The sequence below is a fragment of the Panthera leo genome, chromosome A1 (genome assembly GCF_018350215.1).
Source record: "Panthera leo isolate Ple1 chromosome A1, P.leo_Ple1_pat1.1, whole genome shotgun sequence".
Classification (NCBI taxonomy): domain Eukaryota; kingdom Metazoa; phylum Chordata; class Mammalia; order Carnivora; family Felidae; genus Panthera; species Panthera leo.
This window is the reverse complement of record NC_056679.1, coordinates 160,438,887-160,466,877: the sequence shown is the minus strand read 5'-3', so window position 1 is coordinate 160,466,877 and position 27,991 is coordinate 160,438,887. Positions and strand designations below refer to the sequence as shown.

The 27,991-nt window shown below is 36.6% G+C and overlaps 1 long non-coding RNA gene across 2 annotated transcripts in view; it reads left to right on the top strand.

Moving 5' to 3' along the window:
• LOC122201084 overlaps window positions 1-25,085 on the top strand; it is a 43,287-nt gene extending 18,202 nt beyond the window's left edge. The window contains exon 4 of one of the 2 annotated variants that reach the window (XR_006194070.1): window positions 24,989-25,085. This is a non-coding gene — a long non-coding RNA (uncharacterized LOC122201084). Of the gene's footprint in view, window positions 1-14,096; window positions 14,337-24,988 lie in introns of those variants that run through there. The other variant, XR_006194072.1, reaches the window with a different exon arrangement.
• Window positions 25,086-27,991: the final 2,906 nt, after the last annotated feature.

Sequence of the window (27,991 nt, the reverse complement as noted above, 5' to 3'; positions counted from 1 at the left end):
GTTAGAAGAAGTGAGGAAAAACAGGAAGATAAATTTTGTGGTCACGGCCTATATTTACACATCATTACAACATATTACAAGAAAATGTCAAAATGTTTATCGTTCTAGGGGCACCTGAGTGGCTCAGTCAGTTAAGCGTCACACTTTGGCTCAGGTCATGATCTCACCTTCTGTGAGTTCAAGGCCCCGCATCGGGCTCTGTGCTGACAGCTCAGCTCAGAGCCTGGAGCCTGCTTCAGATTCTGTGTCTCCCTCTCTCTGCTCCTCCCCTGCTTGTACTCTGTCTCTCTCTCTCAAAAAAATCCTTACAGCAGGATTTCTACTGCCTTTAGGCCATACTGAAATAAAAAAAAATTATTCTTTAGCAATAACTCATAAATTGCCTAATAAGCCTGTTAATTTAATCATTATTAGCTGATTCAGCAAAGAAATCTTTATTGAGGGCATGTGATGTATCAACACTAGAATGAAACATCCTCAACATTACTGTCTTACCTGGGAGAAAGACAAATTATGACAATATGCATGATAAATAAAATAAGTGAAAAATCAATGAGGCACAAAATTAGGCCACAGAATGGAGAAATTACCTCTACCAACAACAAAGAAGTCTTCACAGAAGAGGAAATCACTCATCTCTTAATAATTAGGGTTTACAGGGCAGAAAAATAATAAACAATAAGTGCACTCAATGCAGAGAAAATACTATGTGCCATAACACATAACAGGAGATCACTATCACCTCCATGTAAGGAGAGTTGGGTGAAACTGCAGGAGATAATGGTGAAGAAGGTAAGGCTGTATCAAGAAGATCTTCACAACACAAAATTAATTCATTAATTTAATAGACCTGTTTTAGAGATAGGAGGACTTAAAGGAATTTCATAAGAGGAATGATGATATATCATAGCGAAATTTTAGCTTGGATATGATCACAGCACCAGCCCCCTCCCCATTCATACAGAACTTACGCATGACTCACTGTCCTCCTCTCCATCATTACTCTTTGGGAGCTTAAGCATCAGAATGACTCAAATAACGCCCTAAACTTTTGGACCTTTGAACTTGTCATCTCCAAAATTTTGCAACCTCAGCCACACAAGCCCAAAAACTACATTACCGATAACTGGGCTGCCTCTGATTTCTTAATTTCTCATTCCCTAAATAGCGCCACCAAGCACCCTGCTTTCCTCATCTAGTAGTATTTCTTCAGTCAATACTTTGACCACAAAACTCCAAATCTATGGACTTTCATAAGTTTTCACCATGTCACCATGTTCTTACCTTCACTTGTTTTCATGGCTAGTTTAAATTCCATGCTATGATGGCGAATATGATATGCCAATGACTGGGGCAGGAGGTGCTCCTATATTTGGATTACCATTATTTCTGGTTATGTCTGTGAGAATGTTTCCAGATGAGATTACTATTAGCATCAATAGATTACAAAAGCATATGACCCTCTCCAATATAAGTGAGCATCATTTAGTCCATTTAGGGTCTGAATATTGAAAAACAAAAAAAATGGTAAAAGGAAGAATTTAGTCTCTTAGCCTGACTGCTGAGCTGGAACAATGGTCTTTTTCTGACAGGTGATCTTGGCTGTCAGGCCTTTTGACTCAGACTAGAACTGCATTATTCATTTTTCTGGTTGTTTAGCTCACATTCAGCCTCCATAATCATGTGAGCCAATCCTCCATACATACATCTCTCTCTCTCTATGTATGTATATTTATATATATATATGTATATGTATATATATATATATATATATACACATATATACATACATATACATACATATATATATATATATGTATATATATATCTGTAGGAGGAGATAATGTATGTGTATGTGTATGTGTGTGTATATGCATAAAATTTCCTATGTTCTGTTTCTCTGCAGAACCTGACTAATCTAATGCATAAGGTTAATCATTATATCATTCTCTTTAAAACATCCCCCACTCTCCAATATTCCATCCATGCACAAACTAAACTTATGAGAGCCCAATTTTCTTACCTTTCCAAGTATGATTCTCAGCAGTTCAATGTTCTTTTATAAAATACAAATATACATTCATTATTTGCCTTTTAAACACAACTATCTATTTAGCTTATCATAAGCCAGACACTGTCCTAGACCTGAGAGATAGAGAAATAAGCAAGACCAAAGTCATGTTCTGTTGGCTTTTTCATTCCAACAAATGAAATCGATTTGATTTCGCAGATGAAAAGTAAATACATAAAGCAATTTTAGTTAGTAATAAACATATAAAAATTCAAAGCAAGATAAGTAGTTAGAGAATACGAGGTGAAGCAAGTTGATTTTGGTCATCAAGGGAGGTCTCTCTGAAGAGGAGAAATTAGAGCTAAGAATTAAATAAAGTAGGAACAGGGGATTCTGGGAAGATGGTGGCGTAGGAGGACACTGGGCTCATGCGCCACCTGCTGATCACTTAGATTCCACCTACACCTGCCTGAATAACCCAGAAAACCGCCAGAGGACTAGAAGAACGGAGTCTCCGGAGCCAAGCGCAGACGAGAGGCCCATGGAAGAGGGTAGGAAGGGCGGAGAGGCAGTGCGCGCTCCACGGACTGGCTGGAGGGAGCCCGGCGGAGGGGCGGCCCGCCGGCCAAGCAGACCCCCCGAGTTTGGCTTGCAAAAGCGGAGGGGCCGGACGGAGTGTGTTCCGACAGCAAGAGGGACTTGACATCTGGAAGGTTATAAGCTAACAGCTCTGCTCGGAGAACAGGAGGGCTGGAGGACAACAGGAAGGAGACTTGTTGAGCCCTGGACCACAGAACTCAGCTTGGCAGGGAACAAAGGCGCTCGCCAGTGTCATCTCCCTCGCCCATCCCCCAGCCAAAATCCCAAAGGGAACCGGTTCCTGCCAGGGAATTTGCTTGCACCACGCAAACACCCAAAGCTGTGCTTCTGCGGATCCATCCCTCTGGTGGGTCTGACTCCCTCCTGGTGCTGCAGGGTCCCTCTCGAAGTGGATCTCCGAAGGAAAAGCGAGCTGAGCCTGCTCTCCTGCCCCTGTGCACCTTGCCCATCCACCCCAGCTAATACGCCAGATCCCCAGCACCACAAGCCTGGCAGTGTGCAAGTAGCCCAGACAGGCCATCCCCCCCACAGTGAATCCCGCTCCTAGCAGAGGGGAAGAGAAGGCACACACCAGTCTGACTATGGCCCCATCGGTGGGCTGGGGGCAGACATCAGGGCTGACTGTGGCCCCTCCCACCAACGCAAGTTATTCAAGACAGCACAGGGGAAGTGCCCCAAAGTCCCGCACCACTCCAGGGACTATCCAAAATGACAAAATCAAAGAATTCTCCTCAGAAAAAGGTCCAGGAAATAACAACAGCAAACGAACTGATCAAAAATGATTTAAACAATATAACAGAAAGTGAATTTAGAATAATAGTCATAAAATTAATCGCTCGGCTTGAAAACAATATAAAGGACAGCAGAGAATCTCTTGCTACAGAGATCAAGGGACTAAGGAACAGCCAGGAGGAGCTAAAAAATGCTATCAACGAGCTGCAAAATAAAATGCTCGGATTGAAGAGGCAGAGGAGAGAATAGTTGAACTAGAAGATAAAATTACGGAAAAAGAAGCTGAGAAAAAGAGAGATAAAAAAATCCAGGAGTATGAGGGGAAAATTAGAGAACTAAGTGACACACTAAAGAGAAATAATCTATGCCTAATTCGTATTCCAGAGGAGGAAGAGAGAGGGAAAGGTGCTGAAGGTGTACTTGAAGAAATAATAGCTGAGAACTTCCCGGATCTGGGGAAGGAAAAAGGCATTGAAATCCAAGAGGCACAGAGAATTCCCTTCAGACATAACTTGAATCGATCTTCTGGCACGACATATCATAGTGAAACTGGCAAAATACAAGGATAAAGAGAAAATTCTGAAAGCAGCTAGAGATAAACGTGCTCTAACATATAAAGGGAGACCTATAAGACTCGTGACCGATCTCTCTACTGAAACTTGGCAGGCCAGAAAGGAATGGCAGGAGATCTTCAATGTGATGAACAGAAAAAATATGCGGCTGAGAATCCTTTATCCAGCAAATCTGTCATTTAGAATAGAAGGAGAGATAAAGGTCTTCCCAAACAAACAAAAACTGAAGGACTTTGTCACCACTAAACCAGCCCTACAAGAGATCCTATGGGGGATCCTGTGAGACAAAGTACCAGAGACATCGCTACAAGCATGAAACCTACGGACATCACAATGACTCTAAACCCATATCTTTCTATAATAACACTGAATGTAAATGGACTAAATGCGCCACCCAAAAGACATAGGATATCAGAATGGATAAAAAAAAAAAAAACAAAACATCTATTTGCTGTCTACAAGAGACTCATTTTATTTTATTTTTTTATTATTTTTTTTAATGTTTATTTATTTTTGAGACAGAGAGAGACATAGCATGAATGGCGGAGGGGCAGAGAGAGAGGGAGACACAGAATTCGAAGCAGGCTCCAGGCTCTGAGCTGTCAGCCCAGAGCCTGACGCGGGGCTCGAACTAACGGACCGCGAGATCGTGACCTGAGCCGAAGTCGGACGCTCAACCGACTGAGCCACCCAGGCGCCCCAAGAGACTCATTTTAGACCTGAGGACACCTTCAGATTGAGAGTGAGGGGATGGAGAACTATTTATCATGCCACTGGAAGTCAAAAGAAAGCTGGAGTAGCCATACTTATATCAGACAAACTAGACTTTCAATTAAAGGCTGTAACAAGAGATGAAGAAGGGCATTATATAATAATCACAGGGTCTATCCATCAGAAAGAGCTAACAATCATAAATGTCTATGTGCCGAATACAGGAGCCCCCAAATATATAAAACAATTACTCACAAACATAAACAACCTTATTGATAAGAATGTGGTAATTGCAGGGGACTGTAACACTCCACTCACAGAAATGGATAGATCATCTAGACACATGGTCAATAAAGAAACAAGGGCCCTGAATGATACATTGGATCAGATGGACTTGACAGATATATTTAGAACTCTGCATCCCAAAGCTACAGAATATACTTTCTTCTCGAGTGCACATGGAACATTCTCCAAGATAGATCACATACTGGGTCACAAAACAGCCCTTCATAAGTATACAAGAATTGAAATCATACCATGCATACTTTCAGACCACAATGCTATGAAGCTTGAAATCAACCACAGGAAAAAGTCTGGAAAACCTCCAAAAGCGTGGAGGTTAAAGAAGACCCTACTAAAGAATGAGTGGGTCAACCAGGCAATTAGAGAAGAAATTAAAAAATATATGAAAACAAATGAAAATGAAAATACAACAATCCAAATGCTTTGGGATGCAGCGAAGGCAGTCCTGAGAGGAAAATACATTGCAATCCAGGCCTATCTCAAGAAACAAGAAAAATCCCAAATACAAAATCTAACAGCACACCTAAAGGAAATAGAAGCACAGCAGCAAAGACAGCCGAAATCCAGCAGAAGAGAAATCATACAGATCAGAGTAGAAATAAACAATATAGAATCTAAAAAAACTGTAGAGCAGATCAACGAAACCAAGAGTTGGTTTTTTGAAAAAATAAACAAAATTGATAAACCTCTAGCCAGGCTTCTCAAAAAGAAAAGGGAGATGACCCAAATAGATAAAATCATGAATGAAAATGAAATTATTACAACCAATCCCTCAGAAATACAAGCAATTATCAGGGAATACTATGAAAAACTATATGCCAACAAACTGGACAACCTGGAAGCAATGGACGAATTCCTAAACACCCACATGCTTCCAAAACTCAATCAGGAGGAATAGAAAGCTTGAACAGACCCATAACCAGCGAAGAAATTGAATCAGTCATCAAAAATCTCCCAACAAATAAGAGTCCAGGACCAGATGGCTTCCCAGGGGAGTTCTACCAGACGTTTCAAGCAGAGATAATACCTATCCTTCTCAAGCTATTCCAAGAAATAGAAAGGGAAGGAAAACTTCCAGACTCATTCTATGAAGCCAGTATTACTTTGATTCCTAAACTAGACAGAGACCCAGTAAAAAAAGAGAACTACAGGCCAATATCCCTGATGAATATGGATGCGAAAATTCTCAATAAGATACTAGCAAATCGAATTCAACGGCATATAAAAAGAATCATTCACCATGATCAAGTGGGATTCATTCCTGGGATGCAGGGCTGGTTCAACATTCGCAAATCAATCAACGTGATACATTACATTAATAAAAGAAAAGATAAGAACCATATGATCCTGTCAATCGATGCAGAAAAGGCCTTTGACAAAATTCAGCAACATTTCTTAATAAAAACCTTCGAGAAAGTCGGGACAGAAGGAACATACTTAAAGATCATAAAAGCCATTTATGAAAAGCCCACAGCTAACATCATCCTCAATGGGGAAAAACTGAGAGCTTTTTCCCTGAGATCAGGAACACGACAGGGATGCCCACTCTCACTGCTGTTGTTTAACATAGTGTTGAAAGTGCTAGCATCAGCAATCAGACAACAAAAGGAAATCAAAGGCATCAAAATTGGCAAAGATGAAGTCAAGCTTTCGCTTTTTGCAGATGACATGATATTATACGTGGAAAATCCGACAGACTCCACCAGAAGTCTGCTAGAACTGATACATGAATTCAGCAAAGTTGCAGGATACAAAATCAATGTGCAGAAATCAGTTGCATTCTTATACACTAACAATGAAGCAACAGAAAGACAAATGAAGAAACTGATCCCATTCACAATTGCACCAAGAAGCATAAAATACCTAGGAATAAATCTAACCAAAGATGTAAAAGATCTGGATGCTGAAAACTATAGAAAGCTTATGCAGGTAATTGAAGAAGATATAAAGAAATGGAAAGACATTCCCTGCTCATGGATTGGAAGAATAAATATTGTCAAAATGTCAATACTACCCAAAGCTATCTACACATTCAATGCAATCCCAATCAAAATTGCACCAGCATTCTTCTCGAAACTAGAACAAGCAATCCTAAAATTCATATGGAACCACAAAAGGCCCCGAATAGCCAAAGTAATTTTGAAGAAGAAGACCAAAGCAGGAGGCATCACAATCCCAGACTTTAGCCTCTACTACAAAGCTGTCATCATCAAGACAGCATGGTATTGGCATAAAAACAGACACATAGACCAATGGAATAGAATAGAAACCCCAGAACTAGACCCACAAACGTATGGCCAACTCATCTTTGACAAAGCAGGAAAGAACATCCAATGGAAAAAAGACAGTCTCTTTAACAAATGGTGCTGGGAGAACTGGACAGCAACATGCAGAACATTGAAACTAGACCACTTTCTCACACCATTCACAAAAATAAACTCAAAATGGATAAAGGACCTGAATGTGAGACAGGAAACCATCAAAACCCTAGAGGAGAAAGTAGGAAAAGACCTCTCTGACCTCAGCCGTAGCAATTTCTTACTTGACACATCCCCAAAGGCAAGGGAATTAAAAGCAAAAATGAACTACTGGGACCTTATGAAGATAAAAAGCTTCTTCACAGCAAAGGAAACAACCAACAAAACTAAAAGACAACAGACGGAATGGGAAAAGATATTTGCAAATGACATATTGGACAAAGGGCTAGTATCAAAATCTATAAAGAGCTCACCAAACTCCACACCTGAAAAACAAATAACCCAGTGAAGAAATGGGCAGAAAACATGAATAGACACTTCTCTAAAGAAGACATCCGGATGGCCAACAGGCACATGAAAAGATGTTCAACATCGCTCCTTATCAGGGAAATACAAATCAAAACCACACTCAGATATCACCTGACGCCAGTCAGAGTGGCCAAAACGAACAAATCAGGAGACTATAGATGCTGGAGAGGATGTGGAGGAATGGGATCCCTCTCGCACTGTTAGTGGGAATGAAAATTGGTACAACCACTCTGGAAAACAGTGTGGAGGTTCCTCAAAAAATTAAAAATAGACCTACCCTATGACCCAGCAATAGCACTGCTAGGAATTTACCCAAGGGATACAGGAGTACTGATGCATAGGGGCACTTGTACCCCAATGTTTATAGCAGCACTCTCAACAATAGCCAAATTATGGAAAGAGCCTAAATGTCCATCAACTGATGAATGGATAAAAAAATTGTGGTTTATATACAAAATGGAGTACTACTTGGCAATGAGAAAGAATGAAATATGGCCCTTTGTAGCAACATGGATGGAACTGGAGAGTGTTATGCTAAGTGAAATAAGCCATACAGAGAAGGACAGATATCATATGGTTTCACTCTTATGTGGATCCTGAGAAACTTAACAGAAACCCATGGGGGGAGGGGAAGGAAAAAAAAAAAGAGGTTAGAGTGGAAGAGAGCCAAAGCATAGGAGACTCAAAAACTGATAACAAACTGAGGGTTGATGGGGGTGGGAGGGAGGGGAGGGTGGGTGATGGGTATTGAAGAGGGCACCTTTTGAGATGAGCACTGGGTGTTGTATGGAAACCAATTTGACAATAAACTTCATATATTGGAAAAATAAAAATAAATAAATAAATAAATAAATAAATAAATAAATAAATAAATAAAGTACAGAACAAACACTATGAAGAGCAGAGTTAGCCCTGAAATATGTCCTGCCTTACTCTGTGTGTAAGACATGGTTCTCCAATGGCCTAAACCAGTGAAGGTCCCTGTGACTTCTCTGATCCAGTTTTCTTTTGCTTTCTTCTTGGATTACTCTGGTGTAGCCACACAAGCCTACTTGACCAGCACTGGATGGGCATGCTGCCATGTTGGAGACTGCATAGTAGCTGTTTCCTACATTTAGAACACCTTTCCCCAGACATTTGTGTGGCTAACTCCCTCAAAGAAGCCTACTTAAAACAATCCCTTGCACATAATAAGTGCTATATGAGCATTAGGTATGGCTAGTTTAATAGGGAAGTTTAGCCTTGACTTTTTAAGGAGCTCCCAACCCTCTTCTTGGCAATGGAGGCAAGAAGAAAAGTATCCTTTTGACCACATACTTCTGCATTAAAAACTAAAATAAACAAGTGTTTTACTAACAAAACACATCTGTGGTATGCTTTTAATCTGAAGAGCATAATTTTGAAACCTCTTGTCTAAGGGCTTTGCCTTTGGGAAACCATGATCATTCATACAATTTCTGCTTTGTACCACACCATATAGCTCCTGTAAGGCAAGTGAACATAGTGTCTATTTGCTGTTTGAAGGGGAGTTATGGGAAAGGAGAAACTACAGGAATAAAACAGTGAAAAAGTAGAAATAGTTTACTATCTCAAAATACTATTCTGCCATCATAGACTTTATAAATTCTTTCATGTACCAAAGGATTATCCCAGAAGTTCTTTGAAACTTTGGTGTATCAGTAATAGACAGGTAAAAGGTTTGTGCATTTCATCAGGAATTTTAACTTTGTGCTCCACACTGTTATTTAATAATGGTGCAGTTACAATGGTGCTTCTTAAATTTAATGTACAATGACTCACCTGGAGATCTTGTTAAAAAGCTGATATTGATTAAGTACTTTGGGGGTGGTGCCCAGTGTTCTGCATTTCTAACACATCCTCAGGATGCTAATGTTGGTCCTGGGAACTTAATACAAGCTTAGTTTGGATATGTCTTCCTTTTTTTTTTTAAGTTTATTTATTTTGAGAGGGAGAGAGAGAGCATGAGCATGGGAGGGGCAGAGAGAGAGGGAAACAGAGAATCCCAAGCAGGTTCCACACTGTCAGCACAGAGCCCAATGCAGGACTCAAACTCACAAACTGTGAGATCATGACCTGAGCCAAAATCAAGAGTTGGACGCTTAACCGACTGAGCCACCCAGGTGCCCCATTATTTTTTAAGTTTGTTTATTTATTTTCAGAGAGAGAGAGGGAGAGAAAGGGAGAGAATCCCAAGCAGGCTCCAAACTGTCAGCACAGAGCCCAATGTGGGGCTTAAACTCACAAACCATGAGATTATGACTCGAGCGGACACCAAGAGTGAGATGCTTAACTGAGTGACCCAGACACTCCTTGATATGTCTTTCTTAATGGAATATATACGTAATTGCTCTATATAACATACCTTGATGTATGCAAGCCAAAACTTATTTCAAAGAATTAGAAAATTAAAAGTTGAATAATTTGCACCGGGTTTACTCAGAATCAGCAGTACAACACATCTATAATTTTAGATAGTCCTCAATATTGCACACTACATGATTCAATTCAAAGTTTTCAACACACAGAACTGGAATTTGGGTTGTATACTTTTTATTTGTTTTACCTTTTTTTTTACTTTTTAAAGAAAATGTTTAGTTGAATATTTTTAAGAAAAGGGGTTTTAATCTTTTCTTATGTAAAAGTACATTAGTGAGAGAAAATACGTCCTCTCTCTCACATACACATACAACAATGGATACAATTAACATAGTCTTGTTAACAAACAAGACTTATTGAATTACAGCCTTAGTAAAATTTTAACTAGACGGCATAACCTGGTGTTAGAAAGAAACAAACATAGGAAAGGACTTACCACTTTACACAGCAACTATTATTGCTGAACCTATCACCTCAGTGTGGAATACAGGATAACATTTTTTTTTTCATTAAAAACAAGGATTATATAAATTCCATTGTGGAAACTCTAAGTTAAAGAAAGCAAATAGTTTCTTTTGTGAAGTATATGATCAAATACAGAAACCATGCCCTCTGCCAACATGCCTTTTACTGCCATGGCCAAAGAGAAAGTGCATTCACTAAATATTTTCTTGGAATACAGCTCCCACCCAGGGTGACAAGTATTATAATTTTTATTTACATAAAAAAAGAAATAATTGTAGCAGTTTGTGTCTATCTTACTGCAATTCCTCATAAGCAGAAGAAATAAACAGCTTCATACCAGCTAAAAATTAGACCTGGTTAAAAGTTTGAGAGAAGTTGATTTCTTTGCTGTTTACTTAAATCTTGCTAAAAATAGAAATATTGTAAATTATACATTTATAAAGTTATACCTGTCCAACAGATTTCTTCTGGCCATTTCAAAATTTCTCACCATTCTCCAAGCTCCATGCAGTTTTAGGATTAGTAGAATTTGACATTTTTTTTGTAAGGAATGTCTGGGATACCCCAATTCTTTGTCCACCTGTTTTATTCCTCTTAGTATTCTAGACTCAAGTTAAGAACCATCCTTCCAGTTAAGTTTTCTGTATTGCTTGTTTATACTTCAGCTGATATTTTCTTCTTCCTGTGGTCACATTGACATTTTATATGTATTTCATACAGCACCTGTATCACTGTATTAAAATAGCTTGTTTACACCTTGTCTCTAGTAACCACCCAGCTTCGCTAAGGCATTCACTGAGACAGCCCAGATATCTCTCATACCTACAAAACTACCAGACTACAATACAGACCTACCAAGGTGGTTGATGGTTTGGGTAAAGGACTAGATGAATGAACAATACATTTCCTCCTCAATGTATGGACTTTAAAAGCACTTAAAATATGACCACATCTAAGTTAAAAATATCATCTGTATTATACCATATAATCCTCATCACATTTTTAAGAAAAATGAGTAATTATTAACTCCACCCACGTAATATGGAAACTGAGACTCAAAAGGTTAATTAAAGTGTCCAAAGTCACATAAATAGTAAACTATGACACTAAAATTTGAAATCAGACCTCTTGGATTGTATACACTATGATAGTAAGGGGTGGAAAATTTAAATAGGATATTTGCAGAGGGAAAATTCTGACTCACACTGAGATGTATCAGACAACTCTGAGCCTGTGAGATTCCTAAAAACCACTATCTACAAGAATGCTTCAGACCCTGTCACTTATCCTATATATTTTAACTCTGAGCTGACCTTGGAACTTTGTTTTCACATGGATTAGCATTTCTAACTTTGGCCACACTGTATTACTTCATACTCTAAAAACAAGGTTGCAGTTTTTTTCTGTAGGTTCTAGAAAATTCACAAACCACCAATTTGCCTCCACTTTTGAATTCATAATACACAATGAGGCCAAGGAGGAGCAAGAAATGGAGGAAAAATATAATAACAATATAATTTCACTGCATTTCATGCTTTCTTGTTATACTTTTATGTTAGAAATGTCTTTGTAACTTGGTGAACTTCAGCTAGCAGGTGATCAGCACATTCACTTAATAAAAAGAGACTGAATAAAATTAGTTATTAAAAAAAGTACCACAAACAAACTACATATTACTATTCATACCATTTCATTACATAACATGCCAACAAAGAAAATTGAATAAAAGGAGAAAATATACCATGGACTTGCTATTTTTATTTGTTTTGTATGGGTTATAGCCTATTAGAAGTTTTGAATAACTAACAATAATCCTATTTATACAAACTGGATTTTCAGTCAACAAAAAATGATAGAACACAATTCAGCTTAACATGACTTTAAGCAAGACTGAAGTGTATGAAAAGAGTACAGAAATCAGTTATGTATGGCTTCAGGTTCCACACTATTAACGAAAGAGCTATTGATTATCCAGAATAAAGGACACAACAGCCAGTCAATAGCACTTTCGGTTACTTTTCCAGAAGTGGCAATGGGTTTTATTAAGCCTTTCAAACTCATCCATATGGTTCTTTAATAAAAATATAAGCAACAATGACAATTCCATGTCTTTTTCACATGTACCATGACTGCTTCTTCTCTTCTCTCTAGAGAAGATGGGTCACTAGTTTCATCTTATACCACAACTTACAGGAAGACAAACATTTACAAACCAAGTTTAAAAATATGGTTCTGCTTCCCCTTAGCCATGATTCATAAAACTGATCAAATTTCTTATGATTAACAGCACGTATTACAGAGCTCTATATATCATGGGCCCAGAAAGAACCCAGAAGAGACAAAATGTATCATATCTAACTTTGAAAAATATGACCACAGTAAAATTGAGTGAATGGACACAAACTCCATGATTAGGCAAAATCAACCAGGAAGAGCTCAGTGGCTAGACTTGCACACAGTATAGGTGTACCTCCTTGAATCCACCCATTGACTTCATTGTTTCTTGTGCCTCTGCTCTGTATTTGCAAAAGTCAGTGAGGATCAAGCACATACTCTCAGCATTGAGCTTTTCTGTGAGCTTGGTCATGATCTTTGTCTTATTAATGAAGTATTCTAAACAATTGAAAATGAATGTTTGGAATTGTTCAGGTAATTAGAAAAATGTCTTCATTCCAAAAACAAGTGCAGGAAGAAAGAGGAGCCTTCAAACTCATGTTTTCTGGAAACTCCACATTTTTAAATAGAATTTTACACAGAAAATAAAAAACACAATAACCTGGCATATTTACAGTATTTTGTAAGAATTTAATGGTGGTGGGCTTTAGTAAGGACTCCCATTCAGGCTTTATTACTTTAATAAAACAACTTTAGTACATTTACTATTCTACAGCAGTACTTTATTATGAGTTACCGAAAGTAAACTGCCCTTGTCAAAATAAATAAAGTACATCTCAGGATTCCACATTCCTGATTTTATAATGTTGCCTTTTAATGTTCATTGCTACTCATTTGCACAATTTAGTTATCTCTTGGGAATTTTCAAGTCATTAGTATGAATTAGTACAGTATTAAGTATAAAATGACAGATACTTCTAAGAATTTTAAAAGAAATGCACTCAGAAGCACAGATTAATGGAAGTAATGTATCTCCTACATTTACAGCTCCCACAATGAAAGCAGATGGACCACAAATACACTTTTTCTAAGTAGTCATTTTTAGTGGCAAAACTGCCAACACAGCAATATTCTAAGTCCATTTCTCCAACACAAACTCACAGAAAAACTCAACATGGTATAGCATAGAGAATCCTGAAGAGACATTGGATAGAAGTCTTGGTCGTGCCCTGACATTGTCTAAATGACTCCATGCATGATGTGGTTCCTTCATCTGTTCCCAAATGGTGCCTTCCACAATGTGCATACTCAGGAGTCCAAAATATCTGGCAATGTCTAGGGAGTTGATAAAGTACTTTGTAGTTTACATAGCTCTTTCCTATATGTATTATTTTATTTTTGCAGAATGGCATCATCCCATGCAACAAGAAGGGGAAACTACAGCACTTCCAAGAAGTTTATTAGCCATGTTTCTAGCAAGTGCCAGAATCAGTACCAGAACCTACATATTCTAAGTCCTCATGGATCTGAGGAGGAAGCAACCTTAGCCCATTATGCCGCAGAGATTTCATGTATTAAAAAGACTAGGGTCAGAGTTGACCAAGGTTCCTTAAGACTTTACTAATGCACACCCCTTCTGAAGTAATACATCCTCCACACCAATCCAATAAATTTCTTGCCTAATCTTTAAATACACTGGTTGTTTTTTTATGAGAAACAACTGAGCTAGTTTGTTTGTTGTTGTTGTTGTTGTTGTTGTTGTTGTTGTTGTTTATCTGTTTTAATGCTCTTGCTAACTCTTAGAAAGCATCACTGATAAGGTCTCTTTGGAGAGGCTATAATCCCCAAATTAAATCCATGGTAAATACTAAAATAAATACTAAGTTTTTAATATAAAACTTATATAAAAATACTAAGTTTTTAATATAGTCATTATTTACCTTAGCTTAAACTAAAGAACTTGGAATTATGTAACAGCCAAGAAGTTGTTGAAGCTATATTTATGTGGCATCCAGTACATGATGAGTGCTGTAAGCCTAAAATAAGAGAGTAGATATAAAATGGGAAGTTTTAAATTAAATTTGACTACAAACATTAAATATGAAAGTAATTACTATCTTATTTTTGTTATTATTCTTTAACCAGAGTATCTATACTGTTCCCTCCTTTAGGATTCCTTACTCCATTATCAACCCATGCTCCACTTTTTTGCCTAAGAACTGCTCATATGGCTTAAGCCCCAGCTAATATATCAGCCATCCAGTGTGGCTTTCCTGGACAATTAAAACAAATTTTGTTAACTCCTCTTCTGTGATAACCCACTTTAATCATATTTCTGTTTCAAAATTTCCTAGTTTTATTATAATTACTTTGCATGTTTGTCCCAGCCTTCACTCTGAGTTTCTTATGTCAAGAACCTCTTTAGTGGTCATTATGTATTTGTCTAGGTATATAGGTATGTATTGACTTTTTGACTGATTTATGGGTAGGGTATACCTAGCACCTGCAACAGAGCCTCTGTAAGAGTCTGGAATGAAGGAATACATGAGGGGAGATGATAGAAAATATTTGAAATCTGATGACTACAAAAGTCAGTAAGTCCATGCAATGAAACTGAGCACTTTATAGTCCATATAGAACTTGCTATAGTGGCAGGTGTAAAAACAGAATTTTAAAGAGGACAATAGGCAAAAGCATTTGTATCTTTCCATGGCAATATAAAATGAATAGAGATAAATTAATGATTATCATAGTCCATCAAAAGGTACTGCTTTTCCCCTTCAAATTATCTCTTATCTCCTCTTGACATAGTCGAATGAATTCACTAATTAATACTAATGAACAGAAATCCTTAGGTAAATCATTCACTTCCCTTTGAAAGGAGGCTAAATTAACATTAAGATGGGTCAAAGTCAGGCCCAGAATCTTCAAAAGTGACTGTTTAATTGAGTGGATTTAACTTATCTTCCCATGATAATTGATAGCAAAAGCATTCATTTAATTGGAAATCCCCATGAAATAAAGCAAGACATACTGAAACTCTGTTCCATATTTTTTTTTCAGGAATCACTTATCTTTTAAGAAAAATGAAGTTACTGATATATTTAGCAATTAATTTTCAGCTGTCATATAATTTAAATCTTTGACAAGAAAAATTGGATAACTTTGATGTTTGACTTCTAAAATTAACAAACGATGCTGGATTTATGCTAGAGTTAAACTGCTCACTGTAAATATACAGACTATTTACCCTGAATAATTAGTAACACAGAAGGTTACAAGATGAGATTCCAAAGCAGCATCTTTAGATTTTAAGGTCATTATCCCAATGTAGAGCTGAAAAATGTTTGTAAGTATCTCATCAGGTCAGAAGGTCAATAAACTCTACTAAAAAGGTATAGAGAGAATGAAAAAAATTCCTAAGAGACATGATAAAATAAGAAACACAAATTTACCTTTGATTTTGACTCTTTATTTAAAAGGAAAGAACATGAAAACTGGAGGATAAAATCTACTCTGAGAGTATTATGGGGCTCATATTACAGAACAGTGATGGCTGACATGGGTATTCGGACAGGCTGTAGCCACAGGACATGAAGGGATAGAGGAGGCAGCATTGCTGGAAGTGAGCATAGGAAGGCCTGATAAGCAAAAGAACAAGTGATTTATATATACTCAAAGATAGACTTCTGGACTCATTTTCTTCTTTCACTTACTAGTTCAAGTTATATGACTCACAAAACCTGTTTTCTTAACTGAAGAATATGAATATCAACCAAACTTAAAGAATTTATTTTTACTGGTCAGGGATTCCCGGAACAAGAGAAACCACTTCATGTGTTCTAAGCATGAAAGATTTGATACAAAGAATGAGAGAACTACCCACAAATTCGAAGAGTTGGGGAGTGAAGGTCAGAGAAGCCACCCTGATTATCTCAGCCTGGAGCACTGATATGCATTAGCTGCTCCAACTCCTGCAAATATATGGAAGCTCCCATTGACTTTTTCTTTCTGCAGCAGTGAGAGGGTGGTCCCCAGGAACTGGCCAGGAAGCCCATATCAATCAGTGTCTCATCTGCACAGCATCTGTCTGACACTGCTTTCTGAGAATAATGGCCTCGCCTTCCTTCTGCTTTCCTAGTGAAATAAAAATGCTTCTTATTGGCATAGACCAACCAGGAACATACAGGGAGAGGGATTCTAAAAATGGAGGCTTTGGCTTTTCTGTATGTCAAAGGAAATTTTAGAAAGAAATGGTGATGATTTGGAGCGCCTGCGTGGCTCAGTGGGTTAAGTGTCAGACTTTGGCTCAGGTCATGATCTTGTGGTTTGTGAGCTGGAGCCCTGTGTTGGGCTCTGTGCTGACACTCAGAGCCTGGAGCCTGCTTCAAATTCTGCTTCCCCCTCTCTCTGCCCCACCCTGCTCATGCTCTGTGTCTTTCTGTCTCTCGATAATAAATAAACGTTAAAAAAAAATTTTAAAAAGTGGTGATGGTTCAACTACTCAACATAGATGGAAATAAGATTAAATTAATTTATGTATAATAAGAGTACAATAAGTAGTGGTACCATCATCATCATCATCATCATCATCATCATCTTTATAGGCCAGAAAAAAAACTATTGGACAACACTGACTGTCAAAGAGAGACTATGTCTTAGTATTGGGCTCCAGGCACCAAGAGTCTTTTCCAAAAAACAGAGTTTGGTGGTCTTTCAAGGAAAAAAAAAATTAATGAGGAGGTTTTTCTCCATACTTTTTATTATTTCTCAAAATGTTTTTTGGTGGACCCATATAACTTAGACAAGGAGAAGTTAACATTATTTTAGGGAGAAAAAGGAAAGTGGAGAATGAAGGGAGGGAAGGAGGAAGAGAGTAAAGTGTGAAAGAAACTTGGATTTTAGCTGTTATGTTCCTGGGACTCAGTTCAAGCCCAAAGCTTTTCCTCCTTGTTTTAGGTTACTCATAACTGATGTGGAAAAGCACCCATTGTGTCTTTAATTAGTGAGGAACATGACAATGAGAAGGAAAGTTTTAGCAGCTAGGAAACAGAATCAAGCACAAGGAAATAAATAATCTAATTGGTAAAAGTAATCACGGACAATTCAGCAAATTCAGCAGTTTGACACTACACATATCTAAAGTGCAGCCAATTATAATACAGAGAAAATATAATGTATTTACACAGCAATATAAAAGCTCATCATGAAAAAAAAAACCTGAAATATTATTGAGCCTCTCTGTTATACACAACTCTGCTGAAGAAGTTATGACAATGAGAGCCAGGGGCAGGAGATGGAGCCAGTGATAGATAACAGTACAAATAAGCTCATGTCACGTGCCTCCTGACTGGCACAGGCAAAAGTCAAGACCAGGATGCAGTATCTGAAATCAGGACTCAAGAGTGGTTCTCTCTGAGACAAAGTCAAATAAAGTAAGAGAGTAAGTACAAGCTTCTTTGAAAGAGAGCTAGAAACAAGGGGAAACAAAAAGAAAGTGACTGGAAATGTTCCTAGAGTTCCATGAGCCATAAAGCTGTACATACATACACTCTGTGGAGTTAGTCACTGGGAGGGTGGTCATCAATCAGTATGGTCACACTGGAAGACTCCCTCAGGGCAAGTTAAGAGGAAAAATAAAGACCTAAATAGTGCCATATATCAAGCCCATGAATCTGGGAACAGGATGGGAAAAGATGCATTTATGGTACAAATTAATCCAAACGATCAAGAGGGCAAATGTTTTCCACATGAATGCTATGTGTCATAAAGTACCCTGTGACCATGCATAAAATAGTGGCACATTTTGCCAGAAAGGTCATCTTGTTTACTCTTACTCCAGCCTTTTTCCTTTATCTGTTTAAAATATATCCATATAGGTTTGCAGCATGCCAATATATTCAAGACTATATTCAATACAAAGACATTTTGTTCACTTCTGTTCTCAGGCCCTTTGAGGAACATTAAAGTGCTTTTTTCCTAACACATCCTGATACATTCTCACAATGGACTAAACTGGCATTAAGAACGTCAATGTGTTGTAACATCTAAGAGATTAGAAAAAACTTCTGAACATTCATTGAACAATGATTCAAGAGGTACCTTTAATGTTCTAGTTCCACTCTTGGTTACTGGCTATGCAGTGGATTTAAGCTACTCTCCTAAACAAACAATGCCAACTTCCCATTGCTTTCAGAGTATAAATACCACACTGTGGCTTTCAAATTCTTCTACACCATGTCCCCAATTTATCTTTCAGACACATATTCAAATATAAACCTCAAATAGCACATTCTTCATGAACATTTTCATATTTCTCCTAAACTGAATGTGGTCCTTCCTTACATAAAATATCTTTCCTTCTCTTTTATATAACATCATGTCTTGTTTCCAGTTAAATGCCTTTTTGTAAGAAGCTCACATCAAACCTTAGTGGATAACAACAGTAACTTATTATTTTTCCTGTTTCTGAACCGTGTCTAGGAGTTTCCTTTGCTGAATTTGCCTGTTCTCATTTATATAACTGTGCTCACGTGGAAGGTGAGCTCAGCAGGAAGGTCCCAAATGGCCTCACTTATGTCTGGTAGTTTGTACTGCTACCAAAAGGTAAACCATTTTTTTTCCTTCAAGACATCCCTCCATCTTTCTGCAGGCTAGACTGACTTAGTAATATTATGGCCTCAGAGCAGCATTCCAAGGTGACAAAAAGGACACTGCAAGATATCTTGAGGCCTAGGCTCTGGAGATCACACATTTTTATCACATTTTATCAGCCACATTTTTTTAGAAACAGCAAGTCACAAAGCCACCTGTGATTCAATGAATGGTAAAAGAGACTATTTCTTGGTTGGAGAAACTAAAAAGGACTTATAGCCTGACTAAATCTATCACAATCCATCCTCTGGTTGTATAATTACTTATAATCCTCCCCCATATAAAATACTTTAATTTGTTCTCAAGACCCCTATAAGTATTACCTGTAGCTTACTGACCTCAAAGTCCATTCCTGAATTATCTGCATTTTTCCCCGAGATCTGTAAGCTAAGATGAAGGCTATGTACCACTACTGCCTCCCCCAAACATCCATCCATTCATCTAGCAAACATTGTAAAATGGAGACAGAATAACCTCAATAAAAATACTGCGAACACATAACCTCAATGTGAATGGGAACACATGGAATTTACTGATGCAGCATAATTCTGAAATCCAGCCTGTCACTTACTGCTATTTGCTGTAACTCTGAAAATTAGGGAATATTATTTGATCATGGCCCCTATGAACTCCCTAAGACTGGTTCTTTAATCCATTTTTCTCCAAAGTTCTTGGTGCCTTCTCTGCATTCCTGGTTCTTCTAAGATGCTTTTCTTTTCTACAGCCTATGTAATTAAGTAGTTATTATGGCCTGCTTGCTGCTTTCCAAAGACCTCTTTTCTTTTTTAAATGACTTAACTCCTAAAGGGTAAATCCAAGTTGGTAGTCTTCTTACCAATTCAACACGAATGTTCTTGAATAGCAATCCTAGAATCTTCTATTTTTAAAAAAATTGGCTTTCAAATAAAACAGTTTCTTCTGTAGTTCATCTATAATTTCCCATACCAAATCCTAAATAGCTATGAAAATATAATTGGCACCTTCAGGATCTGTCTAGAGATCCCCTTAGTCAAAACTCAAAAGGTATTTAGTACAACAGCTATCTTTTGAATTATAAGTGATAGTTTTGACAACTGTTCAGCCACTTGTGACATAGATCATTCTTTCTCCAGCTTCCAACTGTTCCTTTATTTCCTTTCTAGCCTCTCCTGGGAGTCTCCTTGCCTCTATCCATCACCTAGTCCCAAATATTAAACCTATTTAGGGTTCTGTTGCAGCCTTACTTGTATCCAGCTCATGTCTGGCAGTTTGTGCTTTCCATCCACTGGGGCACCTTGGTTCTTTGTCTTGTGGCATCTCATCCTCTAATAGGTAATGCCAGCTTCCTTACATGATAACCTCAGGGCAGCATTCTAAGAGCAGAAAGGCAGAACCCACGCAATATCACTTCCATGTCATTCTATTTATCACAGAAAATCACAGGGCAAATGTCCATTCAAAAATTGAAGAAATCTAAATTTTGTTGAGGATTTTTGCACCTATGTTCATTAGAGATATTGGCCTATAGCTTTCTCTATTATGTAGTGTCTTTATCCGGTTTTTGTTGTCAGGATAATGCTGGCCTCACAGAATGAATTTTAAATCTTTCCCTTCTTTTCTATTATTTGGAAAGGTTTGAGAAGAATAGGTATTAACTCATCTTTAGGTGCTTGATAGAATTCACCTGTAAGGCCATCTGGTCTGGACTCTTGTTTGTTGGGAGTTTTTTGATTACTGATTTAATTTCATTGCTAGCAATCAATCTGTTTGAATTTTACATTTCTTCTTGATTCAGTTATGAAAGGTTTGATGTTTCTAGGAATTTGTCTATTTCTTCTAGGATGTCTAATTTGTTTGCTTATACTTTTTCATAATACTCTCTTATAATCCTTTGTATTTCTATGGTTTGGTTATTATTTTTTCTCCATCTTTTATTTTGAAACATCTTTTTGTTTTGTTTTGTTTTGTTTTGTTTTGTTTTGTTAGTCTGGCTAAAGTTTTATCAATTAGCAAAACATATCCAACACTACATTTAAAAAATCATTCACCATGACCAAATGGGATTAATTCCTATTGTGCAAGAGTAGTTCAACACTCACAGATTAATCACTGTGATTCATCACATTAATAAGACAAAGGAAAAAAAAACATATGATCATCTCAATAGATGCAGAAAAAGCATTTGACAATGTACAACATTAATTCAAGATAAAAACCCTCAAGTAAGTAGGTTTAGAGAGAACATACTTCAACATAATAAAGGCTACATATGAAAAACCCACAACTAGCATCATATTCAGTGGTGAAAAACAGATCTTTCCCCCTAAAGTCAGGAACAAGACAAGGATGTTTACTCTCACTACTTTTATTTGACATAGTACTGGAAGTCCTAGCCACAGTATTCAGACAAAATAAAGAAAAGGTATCTAAATTGTTAAGAAAGAAGACTTTCATTATTTTCAGAAAACATGATACTATATATATAGAAAATCCTAAACACTACACATGCACACACACACACACAACTACTAGCACTGATAAATGAACTGAATACAATTGCAAGATATAAAGTCAAATACAGAAATATGCTGCATTTCTGTACACTAATAATGAAGCAGCAGAAAGAGAAATTAAGAAAACTATCCCATTTACAATTGTACTAAAAAGAATAAAATACCTAGAAGTATTTAACCAAGGAAGTGAAAGATCTGTACTTTGCAAACTATACAACAGTGATGAAAGTTCAAGATGACAGAAACAAATGGAAAGATACTCCATGTTCATGGATTGGAGAACCTATATTGTTAAAGTGTTCATACTTCTAAATGCAATCTAAAGATTTAATACAATCCCTTCAAAATACCAAAAGCATTTTACACAGAAATATAACACAGAATCCTAAAGTTTGTATGGAACCACAAAAGACCTCAAATAGCCAAAACAATCTTGAAAAAGAAGAACAAAGTGGGAGGTATTACAATCACAGATTACAAGATATACTACAAAGCTGGAGTCATCAAAACAGTATGGTACTGGCAAAAAAAAAAAAAAAAAAAAGACACATATATTAAGAGAACAGAATAGAGTCCAGAAATAAACCCACATTTTTATGGCCAATTAATCTATGACAAAGGAGACAAGAAGATGCAATGGGGGAAAGACAGTCTCCTCAAGACATGGTGCTGGGAAAACTGAACAGTTACATGCAAAAGAATGAAACTGGACCACTTTCTGAAGACACCACATGCAAAAATAAACTCAAAATGGATTACAGACCTAAATGTTAGATCTGAAACCATAAAATTCCTAGAAGAAAATATAGGTAGTAATTTCTTTTATATCCACCCTAAAAACATTTTTCTGGATGTGTCTCCTTTGGTGAGGGAAACAAAAGCAAAATTAAATTATTGGGAATACACCAAAATAAAAGCTTTTGAATAGCAAAAAAAAAAAAAAAAAGGCAACTTACTGAATGGTAGAAGATATTTGTACATGATATATTCAATAGAGGTTTGATATCCAAAATATATAAAGAACTTATACAACTCAACACCCAAAAAACACATAGCCTATTAAAAAGTTGGCAGAGGGCCTGAAGAGACATTTTATCAAAGAAGACATACAGATGGCCAGGAGATACATGAAAAGATACTCAACATCACTAATTGTCAGGGAAATGCAAATTAGAACCATACCAAGCTATCGCTTTACACTTATCATATGGCTAAAATCAAAAACACAAGAAACAACAAGTGTTGGCGAAGATGTGGAGAAAATGGAACCCTCGTGCTCTGCAAACTGGTGCAGCTGCTGTGCAAAACAATATGAAGATACCTCAAAAAATTAAAAATAGAATTACTATGTAATTCAGCAATTCCACTATCGGGTATTTACCCAAAGAAAACAAAAACACTAATTTGAAAAATATATGCACCCTTATGTTTATTGCAGCACTATTTAAAATAGTCAAGATATGGAAGCAATCCAAGTATCCATCAACAGATGGATGGAAGAAGATGTGGTATGTATGTATACACACACACACACACACACACACACACACACACACACACACAATAAGATATTACTCAGCCATATAAAAAAAAAGGACATCTTACTCTTTGCAACAGGTATGGACCTAAAGGGTATAACACTAAGTGAAACAAGTCAGTCAGAAAAAGACAAATACCATATGATTTAACTCATGTGTGGAATTTAAGAAACAAAACAAAGAAACAAAGAAAGAAAACAGGCAAACAAAAAAGCAGACTCTTAAATACAAACTGGTGGCTGCCAGAGGGGAGATAGGTTAGGAGATGGATGAAATTGATAAAGGGGATTAAGTGTACATTTCTCTTAATGAGCACTGAGAAGTATATAGAATTGTTAAATCAGTATATTGGACACCTGAAACTAATGTAACACCATATGTTAATTATACCAAAAAAAAAAAAAAATTTGAAGAAATCCACCCCAATACAAAGAATGCAAAACCACATTTCTACCACACATGTGGTAGATAATTACACTCTTTCTTACTAGTCCTATAGCTCAGGGACTCTATTGCCACAATGTCTTCCACATTGTTTCACACATTATTTGTTACACATTTTGTACTTATTACATATTTATTCTACAAAAGGTAAGGCTAACCATAGTATTATCTCTAAATTAAAGGATAATAAATACATGTCTATGCAAATGTTTAAGAGAGCACCATATTCTTAAAAATTAGAGATGCATCTATAGGCGATTAAGCACTTATTGAAAATTAAAAGCCATTCTAATAAGCTCAGTCTGCTTTCTGCTAATAGAAATGTGGATTATGTGTCTTTGAGAAAAAACATACAGGTAAATATCTTTAAAGCAATCTATGATTTAGACTTTTTTATCTTTTCTATTTTGAATTTTGTACACTAAATGGAATTTCACTACATGGAAGCCTATATTAAAAATCACCTTCAGACAGGGTACATAATTCAAATTCAGAATAAACTTTCAAAAATGTGAGAAACTGACTTATAACTAATGACATAAACATTTTCTCAATCATACTGTTCTTTTCTAAGCATTCCTTAAAAAGAAATTTCATGATGAGAATAAATAATTTAACACACTTTTTCCTGTGGCTGTAATTACTTATTCCAAAAAACAAAAAATACTTAGGTACTGTTTTACTTCCACTTAAGCATATTTAAAAATACAGCTAAATATTCATCTGGTTTTATCCAAGTAAACTTTGATACAAAAGGGGGGAAATATATTTCATTCAAAGTCAGTTTTTAAACCATTTTTCTTAAATAATAACTATGTGGCACTGAGGAAATAACTTAATCTCTTTGGATCTCTAGTTCTTCACCTAAGATCTAAAATAGGAATTTCTTTCAGGTCTGAAGCACTTCGTTTTCTATATGACTCTTTGCTGTCTAACACACTAATGCAAAATTGAAGGACTCATTAAGTTGTTATTCACTATCCATCAGTTTCATTAACAAGAGCTTTACTACTTAGAAGGGAGAATATGGTAGTAGATGATTAATGAGCCAGATCTTCAGTCCAAATATACGTTCTCACATTGCTTAGCATACTGATTAACCAGCTAAGAAAAAAAATCATAGGTTGAGACCGTCTAATTTCCTTATGGTGGCAATTTTATTTTTCAGTTAATGAAGTTAACACCTAGGAGACTGGAAGAGAAAAATGGACAAAATGCATAAGTGTCTACAAAATGAGGACAAATGCCAAATCAAAATACAAGAAAACAAGCAATGTTAGAATAAAATATTAAAGCTAACTTGCAAATGATATTTTTTTAAGTTCAAGTCTCGGGTTAACTTTTTTCCTACAGTATTTACACAAACTACTGACCTTTGATCATGGCATTCCTTTTTCTGTTTTTCTTTTCACTTCTAACAAGAGGTTAAGATGGCAGGAAGCCTCCTGATTATGTCATTTATAATTATACTTTCCATACTGAAAGGGACCAAGGCTTCTTAGACAACTGATTTTAGCTGGATCTGGTAATATGTAAGAGATATCTGAGATGCCCTGTTTTGACAAAAAACAAATTGCTATGTCAAAAGCACACAGAAGTTAACTTGAAAACAGGCTTTCACTCTCCAGAAGTGGAACTGTTTCAGCATCAAAATAATAATGTGAGAATAATGTCATATAAATGAAATTTCATTAAGTTCATAACGGTATTTTAAAACTTACGGGTTATCTTTAGAGATTACTAGAGTACCCATTCATTGTTCTGAAAATTGGTAAAGGGAATAAATAAGCATTTATCCTGCTTCTAATTCATGAAGTATGCTTAGGGCAGGCAAACAGTACAAGGTAGGACAATGCTATACCAATGCTTATGCCAATGCTATTGCAATCAATAAAACAGAAATAGTATATAAAGATCTAAGTGCAGGAATTTTGAGAGCCCTTAAGCAAAATTTTCTTACAATCAAGAATTTTCTTAAATTGCGCTTGAGTGCTGGTGTGTTCTTCCCTCTGCTCCTTCCACGGTATAAGAGCTCAGACCTCAGCTCTGAGCTCCTGTAACTTCTCTCCTCCTTCCTTCATGTGGGCACAGAAACCATATAACTTCATTGTTCCTCCAGGAGAAACACAAAGAGCTTCACTTTGGAGCATCCTTACACAGGGGTATTTTTCCCACTCTGTAAAGGCAATCTTGAATTTGATCCCAAATATCATTTGTACTAGTTTTTCAACCCAAAACAAATTTGTATGTTTTAGCTTAATAAATCTTCTTAAATTTTCAAAACATTTCCACATGAATTATCTCATTTGATCATGTATGTTATTCTGAACAGTATTACTTAATTGAAATGTTACCAGGAAGAGGTTTTTCCAGTGGACATTGTGCATATAGGGTGGAAAGACACTTTACTGGAAAGAGGGAAGAAAAAAAGGAATAGATTTGAATGGGGATATAAATATAACAGCTTGATGGAAGTGAAAGAAAAATTTGAGGAGGTTCAACAAAAAAATGAGAGAAAAGATGTGTTTGTTTCTGTGTGTGTGTGTGTGTGTGTGTGTGTGTGTGTGTGTGTGTGTGTGTAAAAAGAAAAAAATGAAGATCAAGGAAGAGGGCATAGGATGGAAAAAAAACTGATAGATTCAACAGGTTCTGAAGTGTGTTAATCAAGCTATATTGCTTATACCTAATTGTGCTGTCCATTTGATCTATGGCTATTAAAATAAGTTACAATCCATAATTTATTATCTCTGTCCTTTGAGAGACTAATTGGCTTTTTTACAATTAAACACTATTCAGAACTCTTCAGCTGTTCTTATCAAACCTTCAACTGACTATAAATGTATGACCAAAGCAGTCCCTTGGGAGAGATGATTCAATTGCTAAATCGTCATCAGAAGAAAACACTTTCAGAGCGTTTTTCTCAAAGTGTGAGCTAACTTTCTAGGATCAGTCACCTAGTATCCTTACTAAATCAGATTCTTGGGTGCTGCCAGGACACACCAGATCAAAAATTTCTGAAGGTGGGACGCAGGAAATTGCATTTTTAACAAGAATCTTAGGTGTTTCTTATATACACTAAAGTGTCTTCTGCTAGGAGAAATAGAGACAAGAGGAATATCAGGTTAATCATCTCAAGTACGTTTTCCAGCTATTGGATCAGTATCTTTCAGAAGAAAAAAGAATGAAACAAGTTCAAGAAACAAGAAATAAGTTATCTGGTAGTCCTCCTCAACTGTAGGGCAAGGGCAAGGCAACATCATTCTGCACAGAATCACACCGTTTTAACTTCCTTCTGTAACTGGCTAAAGTAAAATACCGGTATCTTGAAATTTCAAAGAAAACTAAACAATAAAATTGAAAAGTAGACAACTTGGCTGTAATTATGTGGCATTTGTTTCTTTCCCAGGTATTCATTCTTTATCATATTTAATTTCTGTCACCCAAAATGGGAGAATGGGAAGATTAAAATAAGAGTATGGGTTTATTGAAAAGTCTTAGAGAAATGTTGCATTAGAACCACAAAGACCAGGGAAGCAGTCAATCTTATGTAAATAAAAGCCCTGTTGCAACTCATTTTCAAGGCAGATGTATGGCAGGATCCTGCAGGAGCTTACATCTGTTACATATGTGCCAGCCTTCCTCTGTAGGAACTCTGAGCTGTGTAATCAAGCACATTCTCACTCACCAGGGGAGGCTAAAATCCATATGGCTCACTTACTGCTTATTCTTGGACTGAATCCTGATGGGAACCATGTGACAGACCAAATAGGTATAGATTTTAGGGATGATAGTTGAATAAGATCTGACTATTTGGAAACCATTTTTGTCACACTATCAAGTATCTTTGGACAAATATACCAGAAAATACCTTTCTTGTGGAGTTCAATTTGTTGGACAAAGTCCAGGATGATTTCTGTTTCACCATGTCTTGAAAAGTCTCAGAGGTTCCATGTAAGACCCAAATAATGTAGTATTCAAGAGATATAAATGGATCTAGAAATTCTGAATGCTACTGAAGTTACCCAATTCCTCATCAGGTCTAGAATCCCACTGAACTATAAATGAGAAATGAGCAAAATGTCCTCTACAAGGTCATTATAGGCTTATTCATCCATTTACCCTGATAGTAAATAAGACTGTTCTATTTGTTCTATTATCTCTCATGTGGTTG